Source organism: Phoca vitulina, unplaced genomic scaffold (genome assembly GCF_004348235.1).
Source record: "Phoca vitulina isolate PV1807 unplaced genomic scaffold, GSC_HSeal_1.0 scaffold14, whole genome shotgun sequence".
Lineage (NCBI taxonomy): Eukaryota > Metazoa > Chordata > Mammalia > Carnivora > Phocidae > Phoca > Phoca vitulina.
This window is the reverse complement of record NW_022589717.1, coordinates 8,584,650-8,604,291: the sequence shown is the minus strand read 5'-3', so window position 1 is coordinate 8,604,291 and position 19,642 is coordinate 8,584,650. Positions and strand designations below refer to the sequence as shown.

The following is a 19,642-nucleotide window of genomic DNA, read 5'->3' as shown; positions in this document are numbered from 1 at the left end:
CTTAGCCCCCTCAACTCTGGAGGTCTGTCTGAAACTCAGAAGAAAGTTGACTGAACATAATACTGCTGCCACATTTAGAAACTTGCCTACATCTTCTGCAGAAAATATTGTGGGCTATTTAGAGTCTACTTTAAATATCTATAGATTATATTTCCAGTTTAATACTTGGGGCATTAACTCTATTCATTTCACCAGCTTCAGTGAATTTCCCTTTTAGAGCATAATATTGCACTGAAAATGTGTCCTCTAACCTATGATATTTATGTGTCATTTAATATGAAATTTATGAGGTTCCATTTCTGATTTCCAAATGGATGCAAATTAGAACACAGGGTATTTACATTCCTTCATTTCTAGCCCACATACATAAAGTTTGATTTTAAAATGCCACTGTGCTTGTCTGTTTCATAGAAGCTGTATGTATTTGTATGTCCTTTGTGTCTCTAGAACACTCGGGATTTTAGTTTTTAATTTAATATTGGGCAAGGATTGGTTATAAAAATACTATGCTATTGAGGGTAGAAGTGAATCATTTTTTTTTCTTTTAATTCCCGAGACATTTATAGGTTAGAGTAGAATTTGTAACCACATCATCATCTAACATTTTCATGTCTTCTTTGGAGATTAACAGTTAAAAGTCTATAAATTCTTTTTGCTACTCAGAAAATATTCTGGGTAGAAGAGATATTTTGGTCTGTTCCCATTTACTTTGTTCAGAGAAGATAGATCTTTAGAAAATGAGAACCCTGTTTGTTGAAGATAAATGTTTGTTTTCAAAAAGAAATATCTATATTCCCTTTCTTTTAATAAGCATTTTATGTTGGTTAAATACTGTGAACTATTTGCATTTCCACAGGTGATATTTTGGTGGTGAAATGCAAACCTATGACTTAAAATCATAAGTAATTTTCTAAAAATTCTTTTTTTAAAAGATTTTATGTATGTGAGAGAGAGAGAGAAAGAGAGAGAGAGAGAACAAGAGAGAGCATAAGGGGGGTGGGGGAGAGGGAGAAGCAGGCTCCCCGAGGATCCCAGGACCCTGAGATCATCACCTGAGATGAAACCGCGCCACCCAGGCACCCCTAAAAATTATTTTCTAAGGTGGTGGAAGGCAGTGGTTGGACAAATCGCCTGTGAATATAGTCACTGACTTTGCAATGGTAATTGCAAAGGGAAAACCTGCTGTAAAGGAACCAGTATTTTTTGTGCGCAATTTGGACAAAATATTTGAAATGCCAGTAATTTTTAGATATTATTATTGTTGATAAAATAGTGCTCTGTTAGTAATTCTGCTTCAGGAGTTGAAATACAGGAAAATGACATAAATATTTCAAGAAAGATATTAAGACAGCATGTATGTCTTCTACACCTTCATCACTTTCCTTCCAATTGCATTTCATGTAAAACTGTTTATACTTACAAATTGTCACTTTTTTGTCTTCTGATAAATTTGTGATACATAACCTGTTCCTTCACCTCCCAAAACAAACAAAACCGTTCATTCAGCCAACAAAATGTCCTTACCATACTGATTATTAGTCTTTAAAGAAAAAAATTTTATTTATTTATTTGAGAGAGATAGAGCAGGAGATAGAGCAAGGGGGAGGAGCAGAGGGAGAGGGAGAAGCAGGCTCCCCGCCGAGCAGGGAGCCCCAAGCAGGGTTCCCTCCCAGGACCCCGGGATCATGACCGGAGCCGAAGGCAGATGCCTAACCGACTGAGTCACCCAGGTGCCCCTAGTCTTGAACTCTATAAAAATTGTGTTAAAATACTTTGTTGAAAAGGTCTGAATTAATAAACAAAACCATTTTTTTAGAAGTGGAAGATGAGTATTTAAAAATGTGTTTGCATAAAATCTGAATAAAAACTAGGTTAATACAAGCAGATAGAAAAAGAATTGATCTTCTCTCTCATATTCAAAATAAAATCAAATTGGTGTGGGTAATATACACGATAAGAATTCAGGACACCTGGGTTCCATGTCCTGATTTTGTCACTGGGTATGTAACGGTGGTGGATAAAGTCTCCATTCCTTTGTTTCTTTCCTTGTAAAAGGAGGCTACTAATTTTTAACCTTACTTGATAAAATTATTGTGAAAATCAAATATGCAAAAATGCTCTGTAAATAGTGAAGGTGTCAATAAATATAAAGTGGCATTGTCATAATTCCCAGACTTTTGAATAGTGTTTCGTTGTCAACTTGGAAGGAAACAAATTCCAAAAATATGCACATATGAGTATCCTCTAGATTCCTCTAGAGTCGAGAGCTCTAAGTCAGTGCAATTTTGGGAATTAAAATATTGTGGCCAAATCAAGAATTTTGCTTTTGTGGTTTCTAGCCTTCCATTATACATTTTCTTTGCTTGTTTTTTATTGCCTCATTAAATAGCTCCAGAATATATGCTAATATTAATATCAAAGGAACTATTTTCCAACAGATTTACAAAGTTTTACAACTTGAGCTCAACAATACAAGAAAAATTCATGTTCTGTTGTTTTTTACACCTAAGCGTTCATAAGTTCATGGAAATCTTCTTTGAAGTTATAAATAGGTGCAAACTTGAACATATAAATATTCCTGGACTTTCTGATAAAATTTATCTAAAAAAAAAAAAAGTAGGGGTGCCCGGCTGACTCAGTTGGAAGAGCATGTGACTTATGATTTTGGGGTTATGAGTTCAAGCCCCACGTTGGGTGTAGAGATTGCTTAAAAATAAAATCTTAAAAGTAAATAAATAAATACATAAATTTTTAAAAAGTTAAATGTATTTATTTCCATTTGTTATGAAGAATAATTTTGGACAGTATTTTATTTTTTTTTGGCCAAACAAACAGACCTTACATCACTTCAATAGAGATTTATTTTGTTTTTATCATGTGCTTAGGAAAATTGGACCACTGACACCTTTTAACAGTGTAATACTATTAATATTAATAGAGAACTTTCTCAGCAGTCCAGGATCCAGTCATTTATATGGTTCCAGTGCTAATAAGAAACTAATCGTTCTAGATAATTAAAGTCCAGAAATCAAGATTCTAGAATAGAATCATACATAAATATCCTAATACATACACATAAATATGCTAATGACCCATACCATTCTAATATTTCTTTTCTATAACACCCATTAAGGTACATTATTTTCTGATTCTATAATAATTCTATAAATGTTTTACTGGCTTTCCGGTTTTAGGAAAACTTGATAAATGTATTTCGGGAACTTCAAATGTTTGAAGATTGATAGAATTAAGCCTTACATTGAGGTATATTTATATGCACTTGGGTTTAGTTCTTAATCTTCATTCTGTGTTTATATAACTTATTGTTATTTTCTCTGTTTTTCTTTTCCTTTTCTTTTTTAACTTCACTGTTAGTCTTTCCATTTTTCTTAAATTATTTCCCCTGACCTAGTAATAAAATATATATTTTACAGTTATTCATTGAACACAAAATGCCCATCTCTCACATCAAGATAGACCATATTAGGGGTGCCTGGGTGGCTCAGTTGGTTAAGCATCCAACTCTTGATATCAACTCAGGTCTTGTTCTCAGGGTGTGAGTTCAAGCCTGGCATTGAACCATCGGGGAGCCTACTTAAAAAAAAAAAAGTTGACCATTTTACCCCCAAGCCTTCCATTTACTTCTCACCACATTATGATGAAACACTTAGATGATTTTCACCTTTTCTCTCTTCTGCTCTTTTCTCAGCCTCACCTCTAAAAATGAGGTAGAATGTTTTTGTCACTCCCCTCTCTGACCTTCAAGTCATTACTAATGCATAAGTTTGCTGAAATTACTTACTGCTTTTAGGCATATATCAATATTAGAAGGTCTCTCATTGCATATCCCTTTTGTTACAAGTCCTTATTTAGGAAAGATATTACATATTCTTAGTGTATCCTATTTATTTAGCCTTATATTAAAAGAAGGTAAGAGAGAAAGAGTAGTTGCTCACTGTTTTCTCTTCTTTCATATCTTGAAGTCTTTTTCTAATTCACATTTTTTTTAGTTGGCCCAAAGACTCTTCCTTAAGTATTTTCTTCAATGGATTAATTGGATGTATTTTCTGAGTTGTTACATATCTTCAATTTTTTTTTTTTTCCTGGCAAGTTAACATAGAAGGATTCTTGGATTGCAGACCCTTTTCCTTAGCAGTTCATAGATGCTCTTAGTATTCTACCTTCCAGGGCTGCAAATGAGAAGTCCAATGCCAGTTTACGTTATTTTTTTCTATTTGCCTAAAAGCTCAATATTTTTTTCTTTCTCATTAGCATGCAAGGAATTTAGCAGGTTATAACTAAGTGTGTACCATTTCTCTTCAGTTCAGTCTGAAGGTTGGTAAACATCTTTAATGGGTATCAGATCTCTCTTTACCTCAGGAAAATTTTCTTCTATCACTTCTTTGTTATTGCTTCTAACATTATCCCCCCCCCCCAGAACTATGTTAATTGTTAATTGCTTGTTAGGTCACCAGGAATCTATCTTTCATGTCATCTTTTTTTCTTTTTCTTTTCTCATGATTTCTACCTCTATATAATTTGCCTTTATCTTGGAGCTATTTCTTGCACCTCGTTTGATTCAGATCCCTGATTCAGATATCAAGTGACTATCATATCTTTAAATCAACTATTAAATTGTTTGGATGACAAATCACATTTTCATTTTAAGCATTTATTTTATCCTATTTTATTTTATTTTAGGTGTGAAACTTTCCTTTCAATATGTACTTTTGTTAGTATATGTCGTTCAAGTGGTTGTTCACCTCATGCTGCAGTTTCGCTGGGTAAATGTTATTCTGACCAGAATGATCACTCTTTCTGAGTGCTTTCCATTTTAGATGGGTTGTAACTTACCAGGCTGAGCTCCAGGGTCATAGGTATGGTTATTGTTACTAAGCAACAAGAGTTCCACAGGGGCTGGGAGACAAAACAACCACTTCTCTTATAGGCCAGTAGTGAATAAAAAGGCAGGTTTTCCGGCTTCTCTGAAACACCCCCCACCACCACCAAAGAATCCTCTCTGGTCTTTGTGCCCAGAGAAACCCTGGATGGCTTTGTGCCCAGAGAAACCAGATATATTCATGTCCCTATGATTTCTACAATTCTCTGAGAACCAATACCTTCCCATGATGCTCCATCTTCCATACTTCTTTCAAGACTTCCAGTAACCAATTCTCTCCATGTAACTCCAACAAAATCCAGGCTTCACTTGCCTATACTCATCCACCTGAAGGCACAAACTACCATGAAGCCCAGAGGCAGCAAATATATTGGGGCTGGAAGTAGAGGAAAAAAAGGAGATTATGTTCAGATTGCATATGCTTTATTTGTTCCCAGAACTCTACCAAGGTGTTAAAAAAGGAAAAACAAAACAAAACTGAATTATCAACTTTTGTTAGTGTTAACCTATACACCATTGGATCATAGTGTTGTAAATTTATGTACATTCATATTTATAAGGATTTATTTATATTGACCCATTAAAAATAACTGATTATTCATAGAATTTTATTTCTAGGTCATAGATAAATTATATATATTTTTTTAATTTTCTTCCTCATGTTTTGTGTTTTCCAAGTTTTCAAGCATGTGTATAAAGTGAATGCGTGTGTGTGTGTGTGTGTGTACGTAGATATAATCAGAAAAAAAGTTTTTTATAACACTTTAGGTGTTCAGGATACAGGTTAAGTATTTATTATTTTAGTTTGTCTACTGTACTTTTGAATTTGAAGCTCTGAGTAGGTTGCATTATTTGACTTGCTTTTTGATACTCCATGCATCTAGAAGTGTTTTGAAATCGTAAATCTTTTGCTTTTTTAAATTAAGAGGGTAGTAGCTACTGAAGTTTTATCTACTGATAAAGGCTACATCCTCTCTTTGAAGCCTGCACTAGCCCACTTCTTATCAAATGCAGCTTTGCTTTCTGTTTTTTTGTTTGTTTTTTTATCATACATATGTGAAATTATACTTTTCAGCAGTCTACTACAGACTCCTGTTGAGAAAGAAATGTATTATCTCAGCTGGACACGACTCCACTAAAATATTGAAAATGAATGAATGGCAGAAACACTAAGTATGAAATTTAGAGTGTAAACAAATACTCCCTAGGCAACAGTGACTTCAAAACTAATGTCACCTGCTGGCAGGTGTAATCTATAGGTTTCACTGCATGTTACTAATATTTATGGCCCCTTCTCCATTTCTTGAAATAAAAGAATTCTATCTTTTATTTTAAATATAGAGCTTAATTTTTAAAATCTAAGATCTAGATTTTATGTAAGGGGGACATAATACATGAACTAAATCTAATGTTCTTATTCCAAGGGATGGAAAAAGTCAAAGAACAAACTTTTAATCTTTTTAGCAGTGGGCCTGAGGGACATGGAATTCCAGAAGTATGCAAGGTATTTCAGAGTGGATATTTTTAGCCCTCCTAAATTTCCCAGGACCTATGTAGACATTTGCCTCAGTAGAATCAGAGATCCATATCATTTCCCCTTCCATTGTATCTCTTACCAGGTTGAACTTTATAGTCTATTTTTACATGTTTGATCTCTCATTAAGCTGTGAGTTATTTCAGGGAAAATGCCGTACCATATTGTTTTCGTCATTAGTATGTCATTAGTATGACACTGCTTAAATGAATGAACAAATACTAGCATAATCTACAAGTTGCAAGAAACTATGAAAATGGACAACCACACACAGAAACAAAAAACAAAATATAAAAACTCCAATCAAACCGTACAGAACAAGCAAAGGAAACAATTGTCAGATTTTAAGACACTCTCATAAAATGAAGTGGAGTTTTGTCTTTCATAACTTTTCTGTTTTATGTTATCATATAGGTGCTTTAAATTCACGTGTTGTTACCACAACCGAAGTAGGATCTAGTAGAACACACACACACACACACACACACGAAGATGTGTTTTGTCCTCTATCAGTCAAAATTGTGCTGCAACTAAGAAATTGTGCTGCAGAAATTTCAATACATGAGAGTGTTATTCATTCATGCAGGCAGTTCTGGGCTAGTTGAGAGTCTCTTTCAAGTCATTGAGAAAGCAGGATGATTTTGCCTTTCTGTTCCACCATGAGTTGTGTTTACCATCCTCAAGATTGCTGCATGGTTCAAAAATCACTGCTGGAACCTCAGCCTTCACTGTTGTTACAGATGGGGACAAAGAAAATAGCAGAGGGACTTTACTTAAAATGTATCAGTCACACATGTCTTCAAGGAGGATTGTAAATGCAGCTTTTCAGCATAGCATCTTGCCAGTTTCCTAGTACCAAAAAAAAGGACAGAAGAAGGGAGAGTAGGCAGACAGCCGGAATTTCTCACCACATCACAATTCCAAAGAAAAGTTCAATTATCTGGAATAGGCCCTTGACTCAGAATAAGATATACAAACTCAAAAACACTGTGTGGTACTGAATTCTACTAGTTGGGGATACAGATCTTCAGATCAAAGGACAATCCATCTTTTCCTAAGGACTGCGTCTGGTTAGGTCACACGCCCAAGTCAACTCTGCTGAAAGTCAGAGAAGGCAGACTTCCTGCCTTTATCAGTAGTAGGCCAGTCTCTGACATTCAGCCACAGTATTGGCAAAGAATGTAATTTTGCATATGAGATATTATTTTAAATTTAATTATTTTACACTTGCCCAGAGGGCTGGCTTCATGGATGTATACAATTCATGCAGTCTCACAAGATACTAAGCTCAAAAGCACTCTGCTCTCATTCTCCAGTGTTGTCGCCTTGTGTTTTCATTTTGCATTAGGAATCACAAATTATGTAGCTAGTCCTGTTCCCACATAACATAGCAGAAGAGTCCAGAAAATAATCAGAAACAGTACTATTGAATGCTTAATACCAGAGGAATGAAAAATAATTGTCCACTACTGGCTATAGATTAAATATATTTATGTCGCCATAGGTAACATTTACTAGACATTGTAAATAGCACACAACTTAGAAATCACATAAATTGTGACCCTGGAGCTAATTAAATTCAGCATCTAATAGAGTGCAATTTATTGACAGCTCACTAAAATGAATTAAGAGAAGCAGTAACTGCAGTGTGTTAAAAGTAATAAAGTGTTGATTTTTTTCCTAAGCTTTTGGAAGATTATTATAAAATTGCTCTAGGCCACTCAGTTAATGTGCTACACCCAATTACTATTCTTAAATCAGTGTGGACATGTCTATTTATTGAAAAGTAACTTACTTGTTATTGTTTCTAATTTTTATTCATACTTAAGAAATTGGACACTTATTAAATATTGAAATTGAGCAAGGCACATTATAGATGTCAGGTTAATGACATGCAAAGACCAATTTGCATTGTATTATCTCTGTTTTCAGGCACTTTTCATTTCTAACATAATTTTAGCACAGGGAGCATGAATCTATGCAACCTTCTTCCATGATTTAATTTTTAAAAGCTGAAATTTTTCACAAAGAGAAGAATATTACAGGCAAATATAGAAGCTTATTCACTTTACAGGGACAAAAGTCCTTTTGAAAACTTCCTCATGGACAAGGAAGATTATATTCAAGTCCTAACTATTCAAGAAAACAAACAAACAAACAAAAAACCATTTATAGCTGTTATCCATAATCAATTCATATCATCAAGCTGCATATCATACAAAAGTCAAGACCCCTGCCTCTTTTCTCTTACAATCTAAGAAATTCAAGGCAACAAAAGGAATAAAATGTATAGATGATAGCACAAGGAGCAATGCAATTATTTTAAGGAAGCATACGAAACTACAATTTAAATGTCAAGATAGAGAAACCAAGGTAAATATTTAAATTGGATAAATTAGCCATTGCTTATACCTATAAAAGAATTGGGTTTAGGGGCGCCTGGGTGGCTCAGTCGGTTAAGTGTCTGCCTTTGGCTCAGGTCATGATCCCAGGTCCTGGGATCGAGCCCCACATCGGGCTCCCTGCTCAGCAGGAAGCCTGCTTCTCCCTCTGCCTGCCACTTCCCCTGCTTGTGCTCTCTCTCTCTCTCTGTCAAATAAATAAATAAAATATTAAAAAAAAAAAAGAATTGGGTTTAAGTGTTTTGTTTTACATTAGCGTTTCAGGTTTTGTTTGTTTGTTTTATTTTGTTAATTTTTAAACCAGTGAGCTCCCTTAAAATAATTCAATGCATGAGATTAACAATGTAAACTATGTGGCAATATTTCACTTAGGTATGGAGAGATTCTCCGGACTACTGTCGGCCAGTAAAGGGAAATACAAAATGTGCTTTACCAAAGCCATAAACCCATTGTTTACAGTTCGAGTGCAATAGTGCAGTCCAGCTCAAAATGCCTTTTAAAAAAGCATAAAGAAAAGTTCAGTCTTTGCTCCAATTCTTTGGCTAATTGACATAATCCCCCACTTTGTTTTATTAGTGAAGATGAATCCTTTAAAAGTTGATGATCTGGCAAAAGAATGTTATACTGATCTTGTACTAAATGGACACAGGCTAATGTAAAACTAAATGAATTCTGAAAAATGGAGCAGCAGGAGTTACAAAAGCAGAAAACTAAAATTATTAAAAACAATCCATCAGTCCTAAAGAAATTCTTCTGTCCACAAAATTCTTAAGGAACCCATTCCTTCAGAAGGAACTATTTTTGCATTATGTCAAAATGCCATGTTTCCTACCTATATAAATGTCATTTCATACAAGACAGTATTTTAAGTAGGGACTGCATAACTTTTCACAGCCCCACATTAAAGCACTGGCAAGTGTCCTTTTTAAAATACTCAGGCAAAGGGAGCCTACCTATGAATGCCTCCTCGCTCCTGACTCAGGATCCTGAAGGTTCTGTAATCACTGGAGATGAAGAAGTGTCCCCCTCAATTATTTCCTGCACTGAGACAGAAAGATAGATTAAGATATTTAAATGTTCAGATCTTTACATTTTATAAAATTCTTACCAAAAACTTAAATATAGTAGTGTATAAATTTTAACAAAACAAGTAATTCAACTAAGCTAGGATTGATGCTTTCTCTGCTTTGTGCGAAAGGATGCTAGAGAGGCCACGGGGTCAAGTGCAGGTATGATTGCTCAAGACAAGATGAAAGCTATTATCTTTATCTTAATATCGGTGGTAAGGTATTGAAGTATGCCCATAAGGAGATACTCAGTACACGCGAACTAACCCTTCTCCCTGTGTACCCATTGCTTGAACTAGTCATCTATGGCCAACCCATGTACAACCCCAAACATAACTTCTATGTAACTCTAACTAAAAATATATGACCAGCTGTATAACAAATGTCATCTTAGGAAGATTATGATGCCCCCTCTTGAACATATTAACAAATGTAAAAGCTATGTGCAATCTAGAAAAATAAATTAAATATATAAGGTTCAAAATACAAACTAAAACAAAAGCCCTTAGTGCTTTTACTTGAGAATGTTAAAAATGTGTTGTTGTTGTTTTTTCTGTTCTAAAGCATGATTATCTTATTTAAGATAGTATTTTGGGGGGCACCTGGGTGGCTCAGTTGGTTGAGCATCCGACTCTTGGTTTTCGCTCAGGTCATGATCTCAGGGTCATGAGATAAAGTGCCCAGCACAGAGTCTACTTGAGATTCTCCCTGAGACTCTCCCTTCCCCTCACTCTCTGCCCCTCCCCCACGTTCATGCTCATGGCCTGCATGCAGTCTCTGTCTCTCTCTCAAATAAATAAATAAAATCTTTTAAAAAAAAAAATAGTATTTTTTGTAGGAAAGTGCAACATTTTTCGGTCTCTGACCTAATGAAAACAAGATAGAATTATGTTACCTGTAAGAAATCATCAAACAAAGTCCACAGCCCATGTGATTAAAAAAATAAGGATTCAGAACAATAGAAACAGTGGCCCCCTCCTCATTACCTTCTCCTCTGCTGGTACATTTTAACTACATATGTCAATAACCGCGGTTGACAAAATCTCCCAATATTGCGTTTAGGAAACCTTTGTGCACCTTATTTTCCCCAAATGAACCAACAGCTTTAGTGGAAGGAGCCCTTAGAGGCAAACTAGGCCTTCCTTTTGCACAGAGCAGAAGTTCGTTCTACTGACTCTGCAAAATATCTCAAGTGACAGAAAGCTCCTTTCACGCTTGGGCACTTTGTGGAACCCAAATCTTCCCTCTTTTAACAACCACCCATTACACCTAATTTGGGTGAGTGTAGCAACATAGAATTCGTTTTAATTCCCTTTTAAAGTGAATTACCACCGCATATTTGCACATATTTACTGTTTTCAATTTTTTTCGGTTGCACGTATCCACACATCCAGGTCGTTCAGCTCCCCCTACAAGGCCCTGTGCGGCTGGACCCGCCCTCTGAATGCCTCTGATTCCACCTTCTCTTTCACAACCTCTTCTCAAGCCAGACCCGTCTTCTTTTTGTTCCTTTAACCCAGTATCCTTGCTTCTGCCTAGGGCTTTATGCTTGTTATTGCCGGGTTCCGGACCTCCAGATTCACATGGCTAACGTCTTCGGATCTTTCAAATCTAAGTTCAAATGTTATCTCCTTTTGTTCATAGCAGCATTTGAAACTGTTTTGTTTACTTAGTGATAAATTATTGCTTCCATCCTCCCCCATCCTAGAATGGAAGCTCCACGTTTACGGAGCCCTTGACTATACTACTGACTGCTGAATCCTATGATAAGTAGATCAGTTCCTGGCACATAACATCTATATAATAAAAGTTTATTTATGAGTGAATATATGCTATATTCCATAAAGCAGCTAGAATGTTCTTATATGAGTACAAACCCAAAAGCAATTACCCCACTCTTGTGCTTGCAGCTATGGAAGCCCTTCCCATCTGGGATCCATGCAGATAGTTGACAGGCTGTGGGCTACACCACGCTGTAGGTGGTTATTTAGGGAGACTACAGTGTGAACACAACTCACTGGAGTTGTGCAGTGCCAAGGCCTGTCCCATTGTTCCTAGGAGTAAATGCAAGCTCCAACGCCTAGCTTATAAAGCCCTCATTATCTGGGGGTGCCTGAGTGGCTCAGTCGTTAAGTGTCTGCCTTCCGCTCGGGTCATGATCTCAGGGTCCTGGGATCGAGTCCCTCATCGGGCTCCCTGCTCGGCGGGAAGTCTGCTTCTCCCTCTCCCACTCCCCCTGCTTGTGTTCCCTCTCTCGCTGTGTCTCTCTCTGTCAAATAAATAAAATCTTTAAAAAAAAAAAAAACCCTCATTATCTGGCCCCACCACTCTTTCTGATTTATCTTTCCTCCTCTTCTCCCTTGAAATTACTCATCAAACTTCCTGACTTACTTTCAGTTCCCCATCGCACCATGCTTTCTCTTATCTGCTAAGCCTTCTATAGAAAACAATGTACACACCTTTCTTCCACACTCTGGTCCTTCCACACACCATCTATTCTCATCCTAAACTTGTTTAAGCTCCTTTTTATATCTTCTCTTCATTTTCTCTGTTCTCCCTCCCATATCATTAATCACCTTATTGTGATTTTCACTTGTCTGTTTTTTCATTTCTTCTAGGAGGTGTGATAAGGGAAATCTGTGTCCTAAGATGGCTCACAGAGCCAGCAAAGGAGTCCCAGCCCCTGCCCCGGGGCTCTTCCAGGTTTTTCTCTCTGCTCTGCTCTACTTTGGCGCGTGCCAAAATTACCAAGTAGGCAGAAGTGTATAAATTACCCCCTTTTGTTTGTGCTCGGGGCTCAGACCTTTGGAGATCATTCTTCTCTGAGCCCACCTGTGTTAAATAAACCTCCTATCCTCCAAGATCTCCGAGTGCTGCTTGGTTCTTCCGTCCCACGATCCAGTCCAGGTTCCGTAACAGGTGAGGCCGTGTTTGTCCTATTTACCATTATATCTCCAATATCTCTGGCAGAGAGCTAGATGAATTTTTCACACGAACAAACAGTCATAACATGTTTTCTATATTGTACATGATCTTGGCCATCTCTTTTTGCATTCTCTATTTTATCATTGTCCAATTTTGAAATGTAGAACTCACATTTGATTTGTATTTGTGATCAAATTTCACCTTGGGCTAATCAATACAGAAAACAGTGAGTGTTCTTATGTTAATATAGCTTATTAGTACAATTCAGTATGTTCCTATTTTTCTATTGAAAAAAGTCCAAAATATTATTCTACTAAATCTGTGTTGACCGAATTCATATTTAACAAGATCATCTCATCTCTACTTGATTTCATCAGTATCTTCTATTTCCTTTTTACAAATATTTTTAGCAAATATATTTATTTTCCTTAGAAAGAAGTTTTCCACTAAAAAGTCTGCATACAAATGATAGGTAAAATATATTTAGGTCCATCTCCTCATTCTCAGCAACCATAACTTGAACACCTTTTTGATCTTGTTTTATACCTAGTAAATTCCGTGTGGCATTTAAGTCAAGTTAATTTCTGTGACTTTAATAGGACATTGTTACCAGATTTTTGAATGTCCCATATTGTGACACTGATTGCCTCATAAACAACCCAAGCCTGTGGGAGCAATCATAGGGGTACCCTGGCACTCACCTTGACCTCCCATCCCATTTTCTGAACACTAAAAGCAAATACATCTGATTTCTTGCCATCCACTTTTTTTTTTTTTTTTTTTTTTTTAAAGATTTTATTTATTTATTTGAGAGAGAGAGAATGAGAGGGAGGAGGGTCAGAGGGAGAAGCAGACTCCCCGCCGAGCAGGGAGCCCGATGCGGGACTCGATCCCGGGACTCCAGGATCATGACCTGAGCCGAAGGCAGTCGCTTAACCAACTGAGCCACCCAGGCGTCCCTCTTGCCATCCACTTTTTAAAGAAAAGCCACATCCTCCCTAGAATTTAACGTTCCTATGAAAGGAATTTTTCTCATGGTCGGATCCTTTAATTTTCAGCAGCAGTGTCATTATCACAGAAACACTGGTACCAGCCCTAGAGTATACATTCAAAGTGATATTACTTGAGTTGACCTATTATTCAAGCAAATGGCTCTTTCCAGATTTTTAAAGTTAGGTGGATTCATGCTGCTACTGTAATCTGATTATAAGCTAAGACAAAATTTTAATTTATTTTAAATGGCAACAAATTCAAAATGCAAATCAATGTCACTATGATAGGATCAAATGCCTTTCAAACACAGAGCAGAGAAGGTAAGAATGATTTTCTTTGAGTATTATCTTTTAGGTATAAAATTAAGAACTAGATATTAAGTCACAGAGACGAGCTGATCTTCTTAAGAAGCTCAATGAATATGAAAGCAAAATGAATGACATGAGAGGTATTAGACTTCAACGAACCTGAGCAGAGTGGGGCTTGCTGAGTGTGTGAGATAAATAGCCCGGAGAAGGAAGATGGAAAAGGGGACAGTGACTGGGAGCTGCAGGAAAGATACCACTCAGATTGGCAGCAGAAGTAGACAGCTCAAGTGTGATAAAGAGCTTTCAAAGGTAAAAACTCCCATCAAGCTTCAGATGGCAGATGTTACTGTATATGAGTCCAGAGTGGAATCACAGCATAAGATAGAAGAGGATGCCAGATAGAAATAAATAATGAAAGACCATAGAAAAGTCAAGAAAAGACTTTGTTAGTTAACACTTTATTTGAAAACAACTGCGTTAACAAGGTGATGATGAATATTCTAGGACAAACATAAAGGGCATTATTGAAATGGTAGATATCAGTCAAGAGAATTGGAAATGAGCTTTCTTTAATTAGGAACAAGAGTGGAATAACAAATGTGGAAGTGACATTTGGAGATACTAAAGATGAGACAATATGTTTTCATATGTTAGTATTTGCTGATGGACCTGACGATTCATCGCATCGCTGCAGAGGAACTTAGAGTGAATAATAGTTGACCATCTGGTTGCAAACTTTGACAGTCTTTGAAGATAGTAGTTCATAGGGAGCAAGGAGTAAAGAAAATAGAGTTTTACCAACTGTATCAAAGTTATATGGAAGTAAAGGGGTTGCCTACTAATGAAGATAATTACCTCTTCTTGATAAGAGATGAAGGCACAAAGCTACAGCTGGATAATAAAAAATTCTTCTAGAGCAGAACAGCATAAAATTATATTCAATTCAGGTCCCATGCATTATTAACTCCCTCAAAATTAAAGCATTTCTTTTAGTCTCTGGTGAGGCAGAGGCATGTAATGGAAAGACCACAGGCTTTGAAGTCAGATAAACATGGATTCAAAATCCAGCTCCATCATCTACGAGTGTGTGATTCAGAACAAATCTTCTAACCAATCCTCACTTTTGAAAATGAAGACATAGCTACCTATCTCACAGAGTTTTGAATGGTTGGAAAAAGAGGAGTATATTAGATGACCACCACCGTGACTTGCATTCATTATTCCTTGAACAAATATCTTTTGAGTGCTACCACGTGTGAAGTACTGTGCTAGTGTCAGATTATACAAAGGTGACTGAAGACAGATTAACACCTCATAGGGGGAGGAGATACATTACATTACAGAAATAATGTAAAAATATGTAAAAATAACTATCATGGTAAGTGCTGCAACAGAAACAGTGTAGATAACATGACTATTTGATGTGCTCAGAGGGGTCATGGAGGAGGCATCTGAAAAGTGACACTCGAGCTGATATTAGAAGGAGGCACCGGAATTCACTGGGTGAAGAAAAGTAAAAACAGAGCAACAAAGGTAAGTATCACACGCGATGACACTGGAGAGGTAGGATAAGATAGTGTAGGATGGAAAGGTCTTAAAGTATGTGCATAAGGACATAAATGAAAGCAACCACTTTCCCCTTTGTATGCATTGCTTCTACGATCTTCTTTGTCCAATCAACATGAAAACACTAACCAGAACTTCTCTGTGTTCCTTAAAATGTCCTTATCTATGTAATAAGGTAGTCTTAAAAGCACTGTGAGTTCTCTCTCAAGCATATTAACATATATAATGACACCCTTGTACAACCTGTAATGGGATAGAAATGGGATAGGAACAAACATGATCTCTGGGCAATGGGCAGGACCTAGACCACTGACGTTTAGATTCCAGAAGCAGCACAGCACAGGCCCCTGGACTAACTCTTTCTCTGAAGAGGGTGATTCTCTCCCATGTTCACACTCCCCCCAAACATACTCCCCCAGATTAAAATCCACTCTGACACTTGCTTTTGGCTTCTCACATGAAGGAAAGGGCAGAGATTCTCTTAAACCTCTGGATAAGTTAATTGCCCTAACTTATATATGTCAGAAGAATCTAGGTTATGTTAAACTAACAAAAACCCATAATGTTTTAAGACAACACAAATTTGTTCCTTGCTCATTTTTCATGACTTTCATAGGTCAGCTGGGGAATCTGTTCCATATTATCTTCATTTTGGGGGGTAGGCTGAGGGAGTGACCACCAACTAGTACGGAAATGCACGTCACAACCATACAGACCTCATTGGCTTAATCAAGTCACATGGCCATATCTGATTTCAAAGGAGCAGAGAAGTGCTGTTCTACGATGTTTCTGGATTGAGGAGAACGAAACTATTGTTAAATAACCATACTGACTGCATATATTTACTATCATTATGTATTCAAAGAACTAAAAATGACTTTTTCATACCCACTTTCAGGGTTTCCTCTTATCCTGTATTGTGATTTCTTTACCATTTCTTTACTAACTCCAGGGAATTTATTAAACAACCTCCAGCTAATGGGGCATCTGGGTGGCTCAGCCAGTTAAGCATCTGCCTTTGGCTCAGGTCATGATCCCAGAGTCTCAGGATCAAGCCCCATATCGGGCTCCCTGCTCAGTGGGGAGTCTCCTTCCCCCCTCTCCCTCTTTGCCCCTCTCCCCAGCCCCCACTCGTTCTCTCTCTTTCAAATAAATAAATAAAATCTTTTAGAAATATATTATAAATAAATAAATAAATAAATAATAATTTCCAGCTACTGATGTTTATTTTCAATGACTCTCCTACAACATACATATCATGTTCGCCTTCTCTTGCCTTATAAGTCTCTCCAAGCTAATGCTCCCTGGAACGGATAGACTGCAATCAAATCAACTTACTAGTCAAAGTAACATGTTACATTGATATAGAGAAATATTTAAAAGTTACTTTGACAAATAATTTTTCATTTAATATCACAACCAACTTGGAGGTCAATAGTGTACTCATTTGACAGGGAAAAAAGCTGAAATTCAGATAAGAATGACGACTAGGCAGGATGAAGTGCTAATAAGAGATAATGTCCAGATTTGAAGCTATGTCTAATAACAGGAAAGACACCCTTTCCATTGTACTACATATTCTCAAATCTGACACCTACTTTTCATTATTAAAATCTGTGTATATATAAACTGTTATTCTACAGATCACACAACAGAAAGCAAACAAAAGCTTAGAGGCTGATAAGTTGGTATGCACACTCCAGAGACTCTACTTCAAATTCATTAACTAAATGTAGGCACTCAGAGTCCCAGTGCATTAACCTCATCAGACATTGCAGATAATAACTGACCCCACCCAAATCATAGGATACGGGAAGTATTGACATAAAATAATGGAGTCACATCTTCTAAGTAGTAAAAGGATTAAAATACAGTCAGAGATAAAAGAAGTAAAATACCCTTTCAAAATGTAAATTACTTCTTCCATAGCAACAGTGATAATGTACTAATTCTAAGAGTCAAATAAATTATTCAAGGACACTGCCATTTAGTTTGTTTCTTGACTCCATAGGGAAAAAGTAATTATGTCTAGCCTAGCCAAGCCTATGATAACAGATGGCTATAAGGGAACAAAAGTGAAGGTAATATCTTCAGAAATCTACCATGATGTTTCATATTTTAGTGAAAAATGTCTTTGGAAGGACCTTAGAATCAATCAGTCCAAGATTCTCATTTTTTATCTACAGAAGTTCAGACCCAGAGAGGTTAAATACTTTTCTTGAGGTCACATAGTTTGTGGCAGTACTTAACTTAAAGACAGAAGGCATATTCCAACCATGAAAAGGCTGGGAAGAAAACTACCAATTACTTAGCATGTTCTTTGATGTTTTATTCACATTGTCTCACCTCATGCTCAAATGAGCACAACGAAAAAGGTATCATTTTCTCTTCTATTATAAGTATATCAGGAAGCCAAAGATAAAATAACTAGCCTGCATTCACATAGGAAAAGGTAGACCTGAGGCTGTCTTTTTTTTTTTTCTTTTTTGTCCCCAAAGATGGGTGCTTTCTCCCACACCGAAAGCCCTGTGAGCATATGCACTCCCCTGCTAGTGTGGGTGTTCAAGTCTGGATGACGTTTTGCCAATGGTGCTATTTTAAGGGATTACTGCTTGTTTTAAAAGATTTTTGACTAAAATCTCTTCTAATACTATCATTCTGGGATGTTTGATTGATGTGTCTGTAACTTATTGAAGGGCTGTCTTATTTGAGGAGTTGGTTAGATAATTGAAATAATTCAGGGGTCATTAAGATGATTGAAATTGTCTTCCTGGATTATTGTCCCAGGCCTTTAGAATGCATCTAAATGTAAGGGCCTCCTATAGAGAAGTTTTCTGAAGACTGAAGGAGGGATTGTCTTACAGATTTGCAATGGATTCTCTTAGTGAGAAAAGAGTTGCCATTGTGCTTCTGGAAAGTGGATAATCAGGTCTCCCCGAAAGAACGGGGCCTCTTCCACGTGGCCACATGCACCATAACACACCATATCAATATGATTGGGGTTAGAAATAATACACAGTGCGAGAAAATGATACAACAGTCAACTAAATGACTGAACTACTCCTTTCTTAAGACAGCCCCTTGCCTCACTGCCGTCTTCTAAATACATGTTGGCTTTGTCTGGTCTAGATCTACATTAACCCCAACAACTGGGGGCACAGGTAAACGGGCAGAACCACCCAGGCAGTCCTGGTGACTGACAGCAAAGAACAGCAGCTTGCCCAACATAGGCTTGATTACATTTCCCATACAGTCCCTAGACCTCACTGCATTTTTGGAGAGTTTTTTTCAACATGCCAGAGACTACAAGCTACCACCCATACCCACAACCCAAATACCACCTCCACCAGGAGAATATCCAACTAAAAGATTAGAGGAATTCAGCCTGGGCATGCCTATTTTTCCCCATTATACATATATTTTTATTGAGATATAATTAAAAATTTTTCTTCTCTAGCTTTACTGAGATACAGTTGTCACACAACATTGTGCAAGTGTAAGGTGTACAATGTGTTGATTTGATATATTTATATATCAAAAAATGATTACCGCCATGGCATTAGCAAACACCTCCAGCCTGTCACATGATTGTTTGTTTTTGTGATATAATATAATGTTACAGTTCTGTATCTTTGGATGAATTTATACATCCAGGTTACTGCCATCCTAATTACGATGTGAAACATCCCCATCCCAATAAGTTTGTTTAGTGCCTCTTTCTGCTGAATTCCACCACACGGGTACTTTTGTGTCTTTTTTCTTTCACAGAGCATGTTTTTGAAATGCATCCATGTTGTGCAGATCTTGTGTCTGTCTCTTGTATGGGAATTATTGCAAATCATTACAATATGTGACCTTTTGTGTCTAGCTTCTCTCATTAAGTTCTTTATGGAGATGAAAAACCAAAAGAACTAGCAGTGAAGCTCATGGAAAGAATTTGAGATTCC

The 19,642-nt window shown here is 36.8% G+C and overlaps 1 long non-coding RNA gene across 3 annotated transcripts in view; it reads right to left on the bottom strand.

The window, feature by feature from the left end:
- LOC116637454 overlaps positions 1-19,642 on the bottom strand; it is a 198,970-nt gene that overhangs the window by 139,220 nt on the left and 40,108 nt on the right. For all 3 annotated transcript variants that reach the window (XR_004300478.1, XR_004300477.1, XR_004300479.1), the window contains exons 2-4: positions 9,790-9,879; positions 7,208-7,283; positions 5,121-5,276 (exon numbers count right to left, since the gene is read on the bottom strand). This is a non-coding gene — a long non-coding RNA (uncharacterized LOC116637454). The remainder of the gene's footprint in view (positions 1-5,120; positions 5,277-7,207; positions 7,284-9,789; positions 9,880-19,642) is intronic.